The sequence below is a fragment of the Lampetra fluviatilis genome, chromosome 31, assembly GCF_964198595.1.
Source record: "Lampetra fluviatilis chromosome 31, kcLamFluv1.1, whole genome shotgun sequence".
Lineage (NCBI taxonomy): Eukaryota > Metazoa > Chordata > Hyperoartia > Petromyzontiformes > Petromyzontidae > Lampetra > Lampetra fluviatilis.
Window position 1 is genome coordinate 9,644,516 of NC_136305.1, and position 16,709 is coordinate 9,661,224.

Consider the following 16,709-nt stretch of genomic DNA (forward strand, 5'->3'; position numbering starts at 1 on the left):
TGCGAATACTCCTCGACGAATCTTCCAGCGTCGTCTGCACGTATTCTCCTGCACCCAGACAGCCGACGCGTTTTTCCCGTTGCTTCGTTAAAGCTCAACTCTCTCTGACCCACACAGCAGCAGAGGCATTATTTCTGTCTCTTAGCATGCACTCCTGGCTGACCCTCGCCACTCTTCCAAAGTGGTTTATGTGGAACACCATGCACCCACTCCGCTAATGCCATCGTGCGTCTTTTGACCTCTGTGTCTCACGAGTCGCCTGTCACCACCACCGCCTGGCAGAGCGAAGCGCTGCGATGCATTCTCACAGGCAAGTCGGTCACTCCATCAAGCGTAAGCCGAATACGCAGATATCAAACTAACAATAGTCGCGTGACATTTCGAGGAAAGGCCGAATTAGACCTCTGGCGTGGGTAACCTCGCACGCACGGCACCCGCTTAAGTTTTAAGAGGGCAGCGGTCATTTGGTCGAGACTTCACGGGACGCTGGCAAATGGAGAAGGCCTCATTCCTACAAGAGAAATAATTGATTACCACTTGACATTCGTGTTTGTGTGCGTGGACACGACCAGTGTGTGTGTGTCACTCGTATGGAGAGAAACTGGCCGCGGATATCACTGTGTATATCACGTGATGCCAGCTCCGTGCTGCTGGGTAACACATCACTGCCATCACCACCATCGCCACCATCACCACCAGTACCATCGGACTATTGGCATCATCAGGGACGCACTGCACGACACGGACGCGCTCAGCGAGCGACACGGCCACCGCGTCCCTGGTGCTGTCGGGCGTGGGGTTCACGCCACGTGGGGTTCACTCCGCGTGAGTTCACTCCGCGTGAGTTCACGCCGCGTGAGTTCACTCCGCGCGCCCCGTGAACGTCTGGCACGGGCGAGACGGCGAGGCCATCCCGCCCTTTCTACCCTCTGTCTCCACCCCCTCCACAGTCTCCACCCCTCCCCCACCACTCTCTCCACCCTCCACGCCCCCACCGTCTCCACCCCCTCCACCACTCTCTCCACCCTCCACCCCCTCCACCGTCTCCACCCCCTCGACCGTCTCCACGACCGCCGCACGTGGCTCTGACCGCACGCGCACGCGAGACGCGCGCGTGCACGCGGGGCCCTTGCCCGGACCACCACCCTCCCCCCCAGTGCATCTCCTTGCCCGGTTCTCCTCCTCCTCCGTTAATCCCTCGCGACCGCCCCCCCCCCCGACACGTGCCCTGCTCGTGACGCCCCGCGCACATGGCCGCTTGCGCGTGAACTCACCTCAGCAGCCGCCGCCCTCTTCATCCGTGCCCGTGTGCGATCCATGTGCGCGGCGCTCCAATGTCACTCCCTGCCTGGCCACTTCTTACCGCGGTGGCGAGGTGTTAACCGCCGCGGGTTCGATCTCGATCCTGAGTTTGCATGTTCTCTCTTGCCGTGGTCGCGTGGATTTTCCCCTCCACATTTAGAAACGTGCCTTTCGAGTATGTGGCTGCTGTAGAGTTCAACACGATCAGCAACATCGCGAAGCTGTCATTTATGGCCAGGTCGTTTCTGAAAAAATCCCAGCTACATAGCTCAGAGGGCTTTAGCTGGTAAAATAAAAAATATAAGTCAAATTTTTTTCGTTTATTCGATGTGGCACGTGTCAACAGGATGACTTAGAACGAGCAGGAACGTAGTACACTGCAGAACAAACAGGCTCATGTTGCATTTAGGTCGTCAGCATAAGCAGCAGAAGCCGCCGCCGCGAGCAATCCATTGCTGGATGAAGACTTCCCCCACATGCCCAGCTCCAGCTCCTGTCGGATGGGGAGGGGGCCCTCGTGCTGCTGTGTGTGGGGGGAGAGGGTGGGGGGGGGCACCGTAATAACAATTCTATGATAAAATACTGCATTTTAAGAGCCGCAATGCGTGTGGACACAAGACGGTTGTCCTTAATTTAAAAAAGAATAACGTCACGAAACCGTCCTGAACGAGCCGCATGCTGCCGACCCCTGCGCTCGGCAAAGTGAATTTGGGCGGTGGGGGGCGGGAGTCGAAAGGATATTTCATGGTGCAGGACCCGTCCCAGGAGCCACCGAATGCCGGGCCCCTGTACCCCAAGCTGCCACCTCCACTGCCTGAGATGCAACAATCCACCCAGCCACTGCACACAGATGTTGATACTCCGACTGATGCTCCTGCTGTTGTGGAGTGACTCATGCAGCCAGATATGGCTGCAGGGTCTGGTGGTACATGTTGTTTACGTCGTTTATTGTGAAAATTCGGTCACAGTTCCTATGAGCACTGTTTCATCGCTTTTATGGCTTTATTTTGGTGATTTTCGAAAAGTGTATTGGTTTAGCCATGTTTGTTTGTTGTAGTACAGAGTTCGACTGATGGCCTTAATCTAAGTTGTATTGTGGTTGTTGTTGTTTGACTTGCATCCCACTGGGATTTTTGCACACAGCGTTGGTGTACGGTGCTTTTTATGCAATATTTTGCTGTCTTGTCTTGGATTTTCTGTTTGCACATAGTCACTTTAAGATGTTTTCTTGTTCATGTTTTTGTTTTTTGTTTGTTGCGGTTGCACCCGATTCAAGAGCCGAATGGCTCACAGGGCTATACCTAATAAATAAACTTTGAACTTTGGTCTCACCGCTCCCTCATTTGGCTGCGCGCTCAGTTCTTTTCTCGCTCTCGGCCTTTGTGACTCTGAGCCAACACGAGTCCTGCCCAAGCCCGCTTCACTTTCCTTCACACGCAATATTGCGTCACAATTAGCACATCATAAATACACAAATAGACACAATAATACATGCGTAAAGACAGCACAGGAAAGGGGTCAGTTTCACGTCAAGACGTTAAATGTAGGTGCACCATTATTTAAACAGGCTAACGATGGAACTGGGTCAGATCGCATTTACTACAGGGTGTTTGAAAATGATGGACCCAATTTCAAAGCAGTATATTTCACGATGGAAACATGTTACAATAACACAAAAAGTTACAAACGGTTTAATGAGTTATCAAGTTTTTCTAACCATTTTATAACTGCTCGATGTGCCCTCCACCTGCTGTACGGACAATATCGAAATGATAGTTGAATTCGTCCCAAACGCCTCTCAAAGTGTCTTCTTCCACTGAAGTCACCGCTGCCGTGATTCTGTTTTTGAAGTCATCCAGAATAGTCGCTAATGGTGGCGCAAAAACACCACGGGCTTTGACGTATCCCCACAAGAAAAAGTCGCAGGGTGAGGTGATGTCTGGGGATCTTGGGGGCCAAGAGTGTAGCGCCAAGTCTTGGGGGGGGTCCCGTGCGACCTATCCAACGTTGAGGCAGCGCGTCTTGCGAATGACTGAGGCTAGGGGCTGGTTGTGCACTGGTAGAGGCATCTAGCGGTAACCATTTTAAACTCTATGCCCCGCCCTCTCTATGCCCCGCCCTCTCTATGCCCCGCCCTCCTCTCTATGCCCCGCCCTCTCTATGCCCCGCCCTTTCAAGTGGTAAGAGTTCCATTCATGGGCGGTTCGTGGTTGCAGAGATATAGCGATTTCAAATTGGGTGAATCTCTTTGAAACACCCTGTGTATATCAAATGTGTCGTTAAAACCCGCCACCACCCGACACAGCCAACTAGTAAGGGCTGTCACGTAAACAGAACGTGGCCAATTCGCCACGTGACAACCCTTACTTGCTGGCTGTGTCGGGTGGTGGCGGGTTTAACGACACATTTATATATTTACACGATCTAACCCAAAAAAAAACTCTATTATGGACGATATTAGTCGCGACAACCTACAACGTGTTACACCGATAGGACTGGTGTTTACTGCCCGAGTCTCGTAGCAGAGTGTGGCCGGCTGAAGCGAATGCTTTACTGTGCTCACCGTTGCTCGGCAAGGGTCGTGTGCCGACGGGGCTAAACACGTTCGTTTCTTTTTTTTGCCGGCGAAAAATCTTTGCGCGTGGTTTTTATCACTCATCAGCGAGTCTCCCAAAACAGAGCTAGGAAGATTTCATGTTTAGGCGCACCTTGTGAATAAACTCTGAGTAAAAAACAAATAAGAACACGTATTTTTTTGTAGCCGAAACGTCGTGAGAATTATTTAATGTTTAATTTTTTATTATTTTATTATTTCCCTTCTACGCGACTTTACCGAAAGAACCAAGAAGATGAATCCCTGCAGTCACGAAAGCTTTAAATAGAAATTTAACACGTATTTTTTAAACATTTAAAACAAACTAAGGTTGCGTCCTGTGGTGCCCTAACCGTGGGGCTAACTTCGTGAATGTTGTGACGGCGCGAGTCTATGTGCTTCCTGACCGCTTAAGCGAGTTGGTTTCCACGTGACTAGACGATTTCCCCCCCCTCCCCCCATTATCTTCACTCGCCTAATCCCCTAGCAAGCGTGTACATATTTTTGCACATTTATAATTTTAAGAGCAATTTACGTATTCACTTACCATTAATCGCATTTCACTGTACGAATTCATTGTTACATTTCGTCAAATGTGTCCAATTTAAATGTTAAAAAAAAACACGTTTCATATTGAGTTCTCAAAGTGTGTCTTGGTGTAAATCAGGTTACCCTCACTGCTTTCATGCCTCTGAATGGGTGTATTCATCTTCCTGGTTAAACAAAGGATTGAACAACAACATTAACCCATTTAAAACATTCATGATAGAGAACCATTAGTCCACCCGCTAATGCACCTCAAGTAGCCTACAGGCTCCTTCTGGGAGTCTGAAGGTCACTAGAAGGAAGGCCAATCAGAAAGAGGCATGACTCCACATTCCCCCAGTCCCATACACCTGATAACGCAGCAGCAATTTCTTTAACAAGCCTCCGGATCTGAATTTTTATGAATACCGGAGGAATCAGATGAGCTATAATGCAATTTTTTTCAGAGATGTCCTGTGGGGGCACCGGGTCAGAACGCTACAAACAACAAATAATACAAAAAGACGACGGAAGTGCAAAGTATAAGAAAGGTAAGCAAATCACTAAACAACTAAAACTATTTTTGATGTAAAGCTTTCGTGACTGCAGGGATTCTTTCTTGGTTCTTTCGGTAAAGCCACGTAGAAGGGAAATAATAAAATAATAATAAAAAACGCCACTTTTTTCAAATTTTCTTGCTGTGGATTTCACACCTGATGATGATTGCTTGTGTTACAATCGAAACGTCGTGAGACTTTTATTGTTTTCTATTTTTATTATTTTATTATTTCCCTTCCACGTGACTTTAGTGAAAGAACCAAGAATAACTAAAAGTATATAATCTTTGGTTCTTTAGGCAAAGTCACGGAAGTATAAAATAAAAGAAATCACGACGTTTCGATCGCAACACAAGCGGTCGTCCTTAGGCAATTCCACTGCTGGATGATATTTTTTTCCGCCTGAGGACGACCGCTTGTGTTGCGATCGAAACGTCGTGATTTATTTTGTTTTCTACCCACGTGACTTTACAGAAAGAACCAAAGAGTATAGATTCCTGCAGTCACGAAAGCTTCAAATCAAACTATATATATTTTTACGTACCAATTAAGGCCCACAGACCTATTAGCTTTTTTTTCAACAGCGACCTGGCCACAAATGATAGCTCAATGAAGTGGCTTATCATGTGGACATTTATAGCAGCCACATAATTTAAATAATCTAAACGCCCGACTCTGTTGATGAGACCCATAAGCTCAAGCCAGTATGGAGTTTGCTTTGCTTAAAACAATGCTGCAGAATATGGTATGGAAAGCCAATAGGTTGATGGACTGAAACATATTTGTATTTGTCTAAATGTAAATTTTTTTATGCATATGGAAATAATTTGGCCGGAAAGTCTCATTAGATGGTGTTGTTTTCAATCATCTGCATACACCATCACGCTAACTCCGGTCATCCTTGCAGCGGATTTTTGCTGGCCATCAAACAAAGAGGGTCACCGCATCGCGCGCTTTCAGATGCGCTTCTGCGGCCGTCTGGAACACTCTTCCTTCCGATATTAGGAAGCCACTGGAGCTATGCACTTTTAAATCTAGATTGAAAACCCATTTATTTACAATTGATTTTTGTGTTTAATTTGCTGTACTTCTCTCGCACCTCCGATTAGCACGGTTGGTTACGTACGGCACGAAAGAAGTTCAACATATATCTGGATGTCAGTCTCTTCCAACGGGTGGATAACATCTTGAAACTCCAGTTCCTCACACAACAGAACGCGTTCTCAGCTCCCCGGTTCAAGAATGTCATCAGGTATGCGGAGCTCAAAGCGGGATGCGTCGATAACGGGGCCTGAGTCATACCAGTTCAACATTGTTTTGAAGTTGGATATCTTCTTAAAACAAAACTTCCAGAAAGTTGTGGAGATCAGTGTGGAAGTGGTGAGGCTACGCTCATCCGATGCGCTGTCCACTGTGAGCGGCGGCTGTGTTTCGCTTTGATGCAAGTTAAAACACGATTATTACCTCGTTTTTTTTTATTTGACTAAAATCGGCCCGTGGACAAACGAGGGTCACGTGACATGACACCGCTCCCGTTGTCCTCGGCGTGCACTGTTGATGCACAGATGCTGTGCTAGGAATCGGGAGAGCGTCACTCTCCTTGAATCTTCCCTGTGAGTCCTGCTTACACGTTCGCTTTTAATTATATTTCCCCCACATGCACGAAACAACAACGACAGAATGTTAGGATATGACAACCCCACACTGAGCATTATCGGAGCATAACATCATTAACACAGTAGCAGCAGCAGATTATACACTGGTCAACACACTTTTTCTGGCATAAGGTATTCCAACGGTTTTAAGGTAATTTTGGGGTGCTGATTCCAAATCTGGCATCAGTTTTTGTCTATCACATCAGGTTTTTGAGATATCAAATATTGCATTTTCAATAAAAACTGCAGAAGAAAAATATTAAATAAATGTGGATATCTACATAAAATGATATTATAAACACACTATCCAAAAAATACAGCACCATATTTTAACACTAAAGCAGTCACTGACTCGCAACAACTTGCAATCATAAGTGACACAGTTAATTTCGGGTAAAATCAATGAAAATGGGGTTTGCCGATAGCATAAAAATGAGATGTGATAGAGCAAATCTGAGATCAGATTTGGAATCAGCACCCTGAAATTAGTCTAAAACAGCTGCAAAAGTCCAGGCCAGAATTTTTTTTTTTGTTGACCAGTGTCAGTAATCAGTGATTGTTGTTCTTCGTGAACGTGATCAGCGTCGATCGCGAGGGATCGACAGACGTCGGTCCCCTCGGATCAATGAGTCGAGGCCGGCGCTCGAAGAGCAGCAGGTGTGGAAGCTAACAAGGGAGGACCTCACCATTGGAACCTCATTTGCCAGTAAAAAATATGATAATTGTTTTTTTACCCTTCTATCTGGCAACAAAACTGACACCTTTTTTTACAAGGAGTCATGTTTGCATAGACCACAATACCTGCAGCCATAATGTAAACAAAAAACATAACTCTGATAACATATGCACTGTCCTTGAAGTTGATTGGTCCACACCCGAGACAGCTTTCCTTAGAGCCTAGTTTCACATGGGTTGGACCAGATGACGCCAAAAGGACAGTGCATATGTTATCAGAGTTATGTTTTTTGTTTGCATTATGGCTGCAGGTATTGTGGTCTATGCAAACATGACTCCTTGTAAAAAAAGTGTCAGTTTTGTTGCCAGATAGAAGGGTAAAAAAACAATTATCAAGGGATGACCTTTTTCATTTTGATCGAGACTATTTCTGTCCGCCGCTCCTTTTAAAATTCACAAGTCATTTTTTTCGGCGTCGCACTCAGAGAACGCTCCAGGTGACCGCTCGCAACAAAACTGGTGGCGCAGCCACACGAAGACCCACTCCTCCCGACAAAGCCATCGGATGTCTTATACTCAACATCTCCTCTTTAAAGCATCTATCCTTTAATCCTCTCACCCTCCCTCCCCGTGCTATTGTCGCGATTAAATCCCAGGTGGGGAAATGTATGTTGACAACAACGTAACAAAAATACTGTGTCGCTCAGCGGCTTGCTCCAGTATGAATAACGATTCTGATTCGTAGAGGTGGGCGGATGAACTTTCATCCAGCAGCGGTTGATCTCAGCAGCTGCTGCTGCTACTGATGATGTCACGAGTGGCCAGGGGCTCGCGTGGTGCTTTCCACGTGGTGCTGCCCTGCATTCCTTACCATCGTTAATCTTCCTTCAAAAAAGAACATGTTCTTAAGCAGAAGATTAGTGCTGGATGTTTGCCAATGTGATTTGTAACTTTCATCCCTTACTCATGTATTGATAGTTCTATTTCAATGTGCAATATTATTGCGTGTTGCCTTGGTGTGGTCTGGGGGTGTTCTTGATGTCATTTGTCTCGATTGCCCAACCTTGGGAATTGGGTGTATTTATACGATTTGAACTTATACACTTTCACCTATTTTTTTTCTTCCTGATTTGATTTCCTTTCCTACACGTTGCACTCCTGAAGCGTCATAGCTCAACGTCTTTCTCCACGACGAATACAGAATTCTGATTCAATAAGGAGGAGCGGCTAGGAAGGAGGCCAACCGGCATTTATTTTTGTTCGAGGTTCGCGTCTCCGTTTCGTAAGAGCTCACGTCACGTGCCGGGTCCACGCTCGCGGCACGAGCCGCCCCCCCGCCCCCCACCCCACCCCGGCGACGCGCCGAGCACGCGGCACATCGAGCGCCGGAGGAGGGGGGAGGGGGCCCGAACTTAGATTTCGCGGCCAGGTAAACCGCTCCAATTACAGGGCTCGCGACAGCGGGATTAGCGCTCGCCCGCACTCCACGGGAAACTCCTGCGGGCGGTCGGGCGAGACGGCGGGGCCCGGCGCGTGGCGCACGTGGCCCACGTGCGCGCCTGACGGCACCGCCGTGCGTGGACACGGCGGGGCCGTACGGCGGATCCAGCACCGGTGGCCATCGCAGATTTTTTTTTTTAAAGCACACGTCCCGACAAATAAGCCGGACAGGCAGCCACTCGGGCAGGCAGGCAGGCAGGCATCCAACCAGCCGGCCCACCAGCCAACCAGTCACCAAATGTAGCACAGTTATTTACTTAACCATCCAGAAATCCAGGCAGCCACTCAGCAAGACAGCCATGCACGCACTTAACCATACACTCAACCAACCATTTAGCAAGCCGGCCACCAAACCATCCACCCAGCCATCAAGATAACCATCTACCCAACCAACCTGTTAGACAGTTATCTATCCATCCATCCACCCAGACACCAAGATAATCATCTACCCAGCCAACCAGTTAGCCAGTTATCTATTCATCCATCCACCCAGGCACCAAGATAACCATCTACCCAGCCAACCAGTTAGCCAGTGATCTATTCATCCATCCACCCAGACACCAAGACAACCCTCTACCCAGCCAACCAGTTAGCCAGTTATCTATTCATCCATCCAACCAGACATCAAGATTACCATCTACCCAGCCAACCAGTTAGCCAGTGATCTATTCATCCATCCACCCAGACACCAAGATTACCATCTACCCAGCCAGCCAGTTAGCCAGTTATCTATTCATCCATCAACCCAGACATCAAGATTACCATCTACCCAGCCAACCAGTTAGCCAGTGGTCTATTCATCCATCCACCCAGACACCAATATTACCATCTACCCAGCCAGCCAGTTAGCCAGTTATCTATTCATCCATCAACCCAGACATCAAGATTACCATCTACCCAGCCAACCAGTTAGCCAGTGGTCTATTCATCCATCCACCCAGACATCAAGATTACCATCTACCCAGCCAGCCATTCCTATATCCGTGCGTCCGCCCCTGCCAGCCACCCATGCCCACAGCCAACGCCCCATCCACCGACCCAGACAAAGGAGTTGGATGCAGGTCGTCCCACACGCATTGCACCTCGCACTCACGTGTGGCTGCCCGTGACTCGAGGAGACGTCACCGCGACACGCGCTCACTCTCGCGCTCCACGTGTCCGCCCATGAGAAACAGCAGCATCTAGGGGACACGTGACTTAAGGGCCACTTGTGGCCTCATATCTGATGGCAGCCAAAAGTATCCAATCACCTGCAGGCTGGATAATTGGCATCTCACACAAAGACGACGATTCCCTGTTTGGCGAACAGACGATTTGCGACAACGCAGTTAGTGAGCACCCATCCTATTAAGGCTGGCACTGCACACCAGTGCTGTGATTTACACACCATGGCACAGATATCATGCAGCAGGCCTGACCAAGAGCACTCCACTGGCTCGAGAGCGAGTGCCAAAGGCACATTTGGTGGTGCAGGTCCCACCGAAGCGCCCGTCCAGTGCAGGACGTGTCAGGCAGAATGTATGTTTAATTTCTTTCGCACCGTACGTAGTCAACCGTGCTAATCGGAGCTTACTGTGTTTCTGCACACACCACAGGCACGAGTTCCGTTGCATGGTAAGCTGTTAATAGGTGCCTGAACCGATGTAGTCGCTTCTCATTTAAGGATGAGTCGACCTAGGGGAGGCCCATAAAAAGTGATTATACCACTTGCTACGTTCGTAACGCATTGCACCACAAACTTCTCCGCCATCCACACACACGCACGCTCACTCCTGTTTACTCACATTGTACCGAGATTGTTTTCAAGCAGTGCAAACTCCCCGCTGTGACATGGTGCAGAAACGTGGTCATAAAAAAAAGTTGAACAAAAACACTCACAAGCATGGAGAGCGTTCACGCTTCGTGAATTGCACTGAGCGACAGAAACGGGAACACGTGGAATTGAAGGCACACGCAGGTTTGAGACTCTCAGACACCTCATCATAGAAAGTCGTCAATTTTTGAATGGACACTTTTAACTCTTCTTCAGTGGCAGATATGAGACTCTTCGCTTGAACAGCCTCAAACATGGCTGCTACTTCCTTGATGGCTCTTGATCTGATCTGGAGTTCAGAATGAAAGCGATCAATGCACTTAAGCATCGCCCTCTAATTTTCTTCTTGCAGAGTGAGTCCAGCATCGTTTGCCTGCTCCCCTGCCATCATCTCCTTGAACCTGGCTCTTCTCTCGACTGCAATTCCACATTCGTCCGATTTTAAAAGCGCCTCTTCAACTGCATGCTCCGCTAGGTGACTGCGCTCCTCGTGCAGAAAAAAAGTCTTAGCACCTCGAGCTTTGTCACCACCTTGTCCAGAGTTAAGCCCTCAGTCTGCAGGTACTGCTGTGTAAGATTAACCTCCTGGAGTACATCACACCAGAAGTACGGGTAGCACAGAAAGCTGAAATCACAGAGAGCAGGCAAAAGACCTTGTGCTGCTGCTCTTGTGTCCAATTTTTCACGTGGATCACAAAGAGCTTCAATCGCCGCCACAAACTTATCGAACTTTTCTTTAACTGGCGTAAGTGCAGCATGATGAGCACTCCAGCGTGTTGACATTCCAGCATGGTCAATTAACACATCCCATCGCTGGGTGGAAGCAGCAAAGAAAGAAAACATTGTCTCAAGGATTCAAAAAAATGTCACACAATGCATTTTCAGCAAAAGAGTGCTGACCGCACAAGTTAAGCGAATGGTCCACGCACCCATTAAAAATAGCATTCTTGTTTTTTTCTCTTAAGAATGGCTTGTACACCTCCATGGATTCTAGCCATGGTGGCAACATTATCGTAACCTTGAGCACAGGACATCATTATGCCCAGACCGTCACTTTCCAGTTTTTTAAGAATGTCAGAATTAAGGTCAGCAGCTTTTTTCCCCTTTAAAGGGAAAAATCCTAGAAATACCTCTTTCTATTCAACTTTCCTATTGTTGATTTTTTACATATCTGATCACTTCAGACATGTCAGGTGTGCTGTCGAACATGATCCCAAAATACTTCGCAGACTTTATGTCCATGACAAGCTTCTCCTCCGCATGATTTGCAAGGGTACTTATAAACTCATTCTAAGTTTTTGGTGCAAGATAAGAGACTTTAAGTTTACAAGCGCTCCGCTTTAACCTTATTAGGTGCTCTTTCAGCAATGGATCATATCTTGAAAGCATCTCAACCATCTCAAGAAAGTTCCCTTCATTCAATGAAGATTCATCTCCCTTGTGGTCACGGAATGCCAGATTCTGCTTGGCAAGAAACAATGTGATATCAAGCAATCTGTGCAAGATGTCCCTCCACTTTTTCTTCTCCATTTCCATCAAAGCAATAGTTTCGGCGTCAATGGTTTTGCGCAGCCTCAGTCCTGCTGCCAATGTTTGACACTTTTCAAGGCGACGCAGGTGCTCTTCGGATGTCTCATGGTTATGCACTTTCTGGCTCAGTTTGCACCACTTCTGAAACCCAGTCACAAATTTGGATGTCGTATATGCAGCACTCACGGCAAACAGTCGGCAGTAAAAACAGGACACATTCTCGCTGATGAGTGAGTAAACCATCCACGAGCGCAGAATTTTCTCGCCATTTGGCATCACCCTGTAAAACCCCTCTTTTGAAAGGTGTCCGCATGTATCAAGAAACATAGCATTTCCCCCACACTTCATGTTTTAAACTGTCAATTTCTCTATTTAGTTATCAAAGAGTTAAATAATAAAAAATGTTCTACATGTAAGTTTATTATCAATTTTAATAATATAATAACCTGTGATAAATATAGTTGTTAATTGCTTAAATTTAATATTTCTTAGATTATGAATACTAACAACACAATTTTTTGTAAAATCTTCTACATTGAATTACAACATTATTTAGTTACAACATTATAAGTAACTGAGCAGAAGCCTTTTTTTCTCCTTTTCCTTTAATTACTATTTCATTCTCAAAAAAGTTATTTATATAGGTTCACAAATACTAATTACCACAATATTGCAACTAAAACACCATACAATTTGACAAAATCAGCGACTATAAAAACGCCAGCAGCGACGAAAACAACAACAACGCGTGCTTGTGGCGCGTGCAGACGAAACCACGTGACTCGGAGCGTCACTGTAGTTGGGTAACAATGACGGCTCTGACCGGAGCGCATTCGAAGGTTCAAAAAGTAAATTAGCATAGAGGTTAAGCCTTGTAGGTATATTGACACAGCACATGTAAGCTGGGCTTACGAAAAATGTTTTTGTTGTTATAACTAACTACAGGGGAGGGGCTGGTCACCCCGTGGTGCCCTTATAAAACTCAACGTTTCACCTACTCACGCCGGCTTGTGCCCGCCCTCACAGTCGGGCATATTTGCGGAATACACCACGCCGCCGTTGACCCTGGCCATTGACCGAGCAACCCAACGTTCCTACCAGCTCCCTCCGCAGGAATGTGTTAAAGCCGTGTAATAGTTATCCTTGCTTGGGGGGGGGGGGGGGACACCTGCGCTGAACTCTCTCACCGAAAGATTTTCGGGTCGCCGATCGTAGATTGGAGTCGGTGGCGCGCCTGACTAAAGTAGTAGCCACTGCCAAAGTATGCGCATTGAATTTCGTTCGCACCGTACATAGCCAACCGTGCTAGTCGGAGGAGAAGGGGCTATACTGGATGTGGTGTCACGGGTGCAAACATTGTCGGTGTCACTAACCCGGACAGAGCCCCAGTTGAAACGAACCCCTGCCGAGAGGGTTCGGTGGGCAGCGCTGAATGAGCGCAAAGGGACCCGCGGCGAAAGAGGGCAGCATTGAGAAGAGGGATTTGAGCTGCCCCAACGGGACCCGGCACCCACCGTGAACAGCGGGCGCCCTCCAGTGGACAGGGATCAGAGTAATACTCGAGTCCGTGTGGTATTCACGCCTTTCAAATCGCGCAGGGCTATGAACCGTCCGGGGGTTCTTTAGATCCGCAAATGCCATCGCAGATAGACAAAAAAAAGCACACTCCGAATTCTTAACCTCATCCATCTTCGGTGCACATCTGGTAATGCGCCAATCGAGAAGAAAAAAATCACGAGTTGATCGAACTGACATTTTTTGAGTGTCAGAGCTGGAATTTAGCCAAAATAAAAAAAACAACTATTGTAACAAGGACTGTTTTCTGGGGATTTCTCTTACTTGAAACAGCAATCGTGCTGTGACGGTTCCACCTGAAGACGGAAGCTTGTGTTTGCCTCCGAAACGTCGTGATTTTAATTTAATTTTACTTTTATTAATTAAAATTTTTTACCTACGTGACTTTACCGAAAACACCTAAGAATATGAATCCTTGCAGTAACGAAAGCTTCAAATCTAGAATATTGTAACGGAGTTCTTGTCTGCTGTCACTTTTGAGGACATCGACTCGCCTCGACTCGTGACCCCTGTTCGTCTCCCGGGTGACCACCGCGGCTTGAACTTCACGATCCCCAGCGGGGTGCAGGCTCAGAGAGCCCTGCTCCCGAAGGTGGCAACAGCACAAATAAATCGCATTCCCAGAGCCCACTGACTACGTCGCTTCGCCGTGCCCACGGCGAGGGAGCCGGGCTCTGCGTCATTCCCTGCAAGTGGCCTCTTTGCTCGTTTCCGAAACGCGTGAACGCGAGCAGCCCCTGCGGACGACAGATCGCGCACGTCGCCTCAAGCCAAGTCGGGTTGCCACCGCGGGAGTGTGCCGGGGAGCACGAAGCAGTCACCTCCCCCCCCCCCCCTAATTTCCGTCGGTCTCCCTGGCGAACCCCGGAGATTTACGCACGCGAGACTGCCGTAGCCGGAGCACAGAACCCCGGTGTGACGCACACATCTCACGAAGCGCATGGGCGCCACGGTGGCGAGGAGATGTTGATCACCTCGCCCGGTGTACAGAAGGTCGTGGGTTCGATCCCGATCCTGCTGTATATTTGGAGTTTGCGGTGTCTCCAGCTCTCATCATCACGGTGGCTAGAAGATGTTGACCACCTCGCCCGGTGTACAGGAGGTCGTGGGTTCGATTCCGACCCTGACGCCTGCTGCTGTATATTTGGAGTTTGCGGTGTCTCCAGCTCTCATCATCATCACGGTGGCTAGGAGATGTTGACCACCTCGCCCGGTGTACAGGAGGTCGTGGGTTCGATCCCGACCCTGACGCCTGCTGTATATTTGGAGTTTGCGTTGTCTTCAGCTCTAATCATCACGGTGGCTAGGAGATGTTGACCACCTCGCCCGGTGTACAGGTCATGGGTTCAATCCCGACCCTGACGCCTGCTGTATATTTCTGCTGTATATTTGGAGTTTGCGGTGTCTTCAACTCTCATCATCATCACGGTGGCTAGGAGATAACTACCTTGGCTGGTGTACAGGAGGTCGTGGGTTCGATCCCGACCCTGACGCCTGCTGCTGTATATTAGGAGTTTGCGTGTCTCTCTGCTCGTGGTCGCGTGGATTTTAATCCGGGTCCTCCGGTTGTTTCCCTTCATATTTCGAAACACGCGATTAGAACATTTCGCTGTAATACATTTCCATACTACGATAAGCCACTTCGTTGAGCGATCATGTGTGTCCATGGCGCGTCTGAAAAAAGAGCTACACAGCTCAGTGGAGCCTTACCTGGTCAAATAAAAAAAAATGTGAAAAGACACAAAGATCCCCCACACGGAGAGCAATCACCGGACAGTTTGGGCAAATGCCGTTTTCGAGATGAGGTGGTGTGGCCAGAACAAGGTGAGGTGGTGTGGTCAGAACAAGCTTGAGGTGGTGTGGTCAGAACAAGGTTGACAGCCCCCTTTGTCCCCTTGTGTGCTGGCGTTGATACACCGCACCAGGTACTCATTTAGAGGTTTTATTTTTAATTGGGTGTAATTGTGAACAACAGCCATATCCGACATTAGTACATCTAATCGGCATAACAATTAGTTCACTGTAGCTCAAAGACTCAATCCCTACAAGGCGTGTGGTAAAGTCAGGAGATGTCCCGTGCGTTGTGCGCTCCGCATGTGAAGGCCTGGGGACCGGAATCGGTGATCTCGCCGACAATGTGTTCAGGGAGGCAGTTCCATGTGCGGGCAGCTGAGTGAAGAAGAAGGGAGCTTCTGTCCAGGGAGGAATGTCCTGTGGCAACTGGGGCGTGGCTTGGGAGGGTTGTGCATAATCGGGCGGCACGGCGTCTTTCACATGGGGGTGAAGGTGGAGCCATCTCCTGTGGGAGGACCAAGCCCGGCGATCACGGGCCCAGTGATCGCTGGGAATCGAATTAATATCAGACACAAAAGACAAAGATCTCCCATGTAGCCTTTAACAGGCTGTTGGGGCAAGTTGCTGTTAGCGAGACGGTATGAAGGCCGGAACGGCACACGAGGGGATGAGTGATCAGCACCATGACCCACCGCACACATATATACACACATATGCACACACACATACACACACAAAGATAAAACAAGATAAAACGTTGCGCAATAACACGCACGAGGCGGTATCGTCGTTTGAAACACGGCGAGAATCCAACAGAACGAGACACAAAACACGTGTCCCGAATCGAGCGAATGGTAAATACGGGCTCTCGGAGACAAAATCTGTGATAACAACTAACTAGTGTTGATAGAATAAGATCTATGGGTGGAGATTGTTTGTACATTTAACATAACACCAATAAACCAGCCACCAAGTGCCGTATTTAGGTCATCAGCATTGCTTGCTCCATTCAGAATGATCGCACTCAGCATTGCGTCACCCTGCGCTGGAGAACAGCCCCCAACGGTGGTGAGTGATCGAGCCGATGAGTGAGTGTGCGCGAGGTGATGAGTGAGGGCGCTGGTGAGTGCGAGTCAGCTGGGACGGTGAGCAAGCTGGTGAGTGAGCGACAAAGCTGGCGAGCCTGTGGG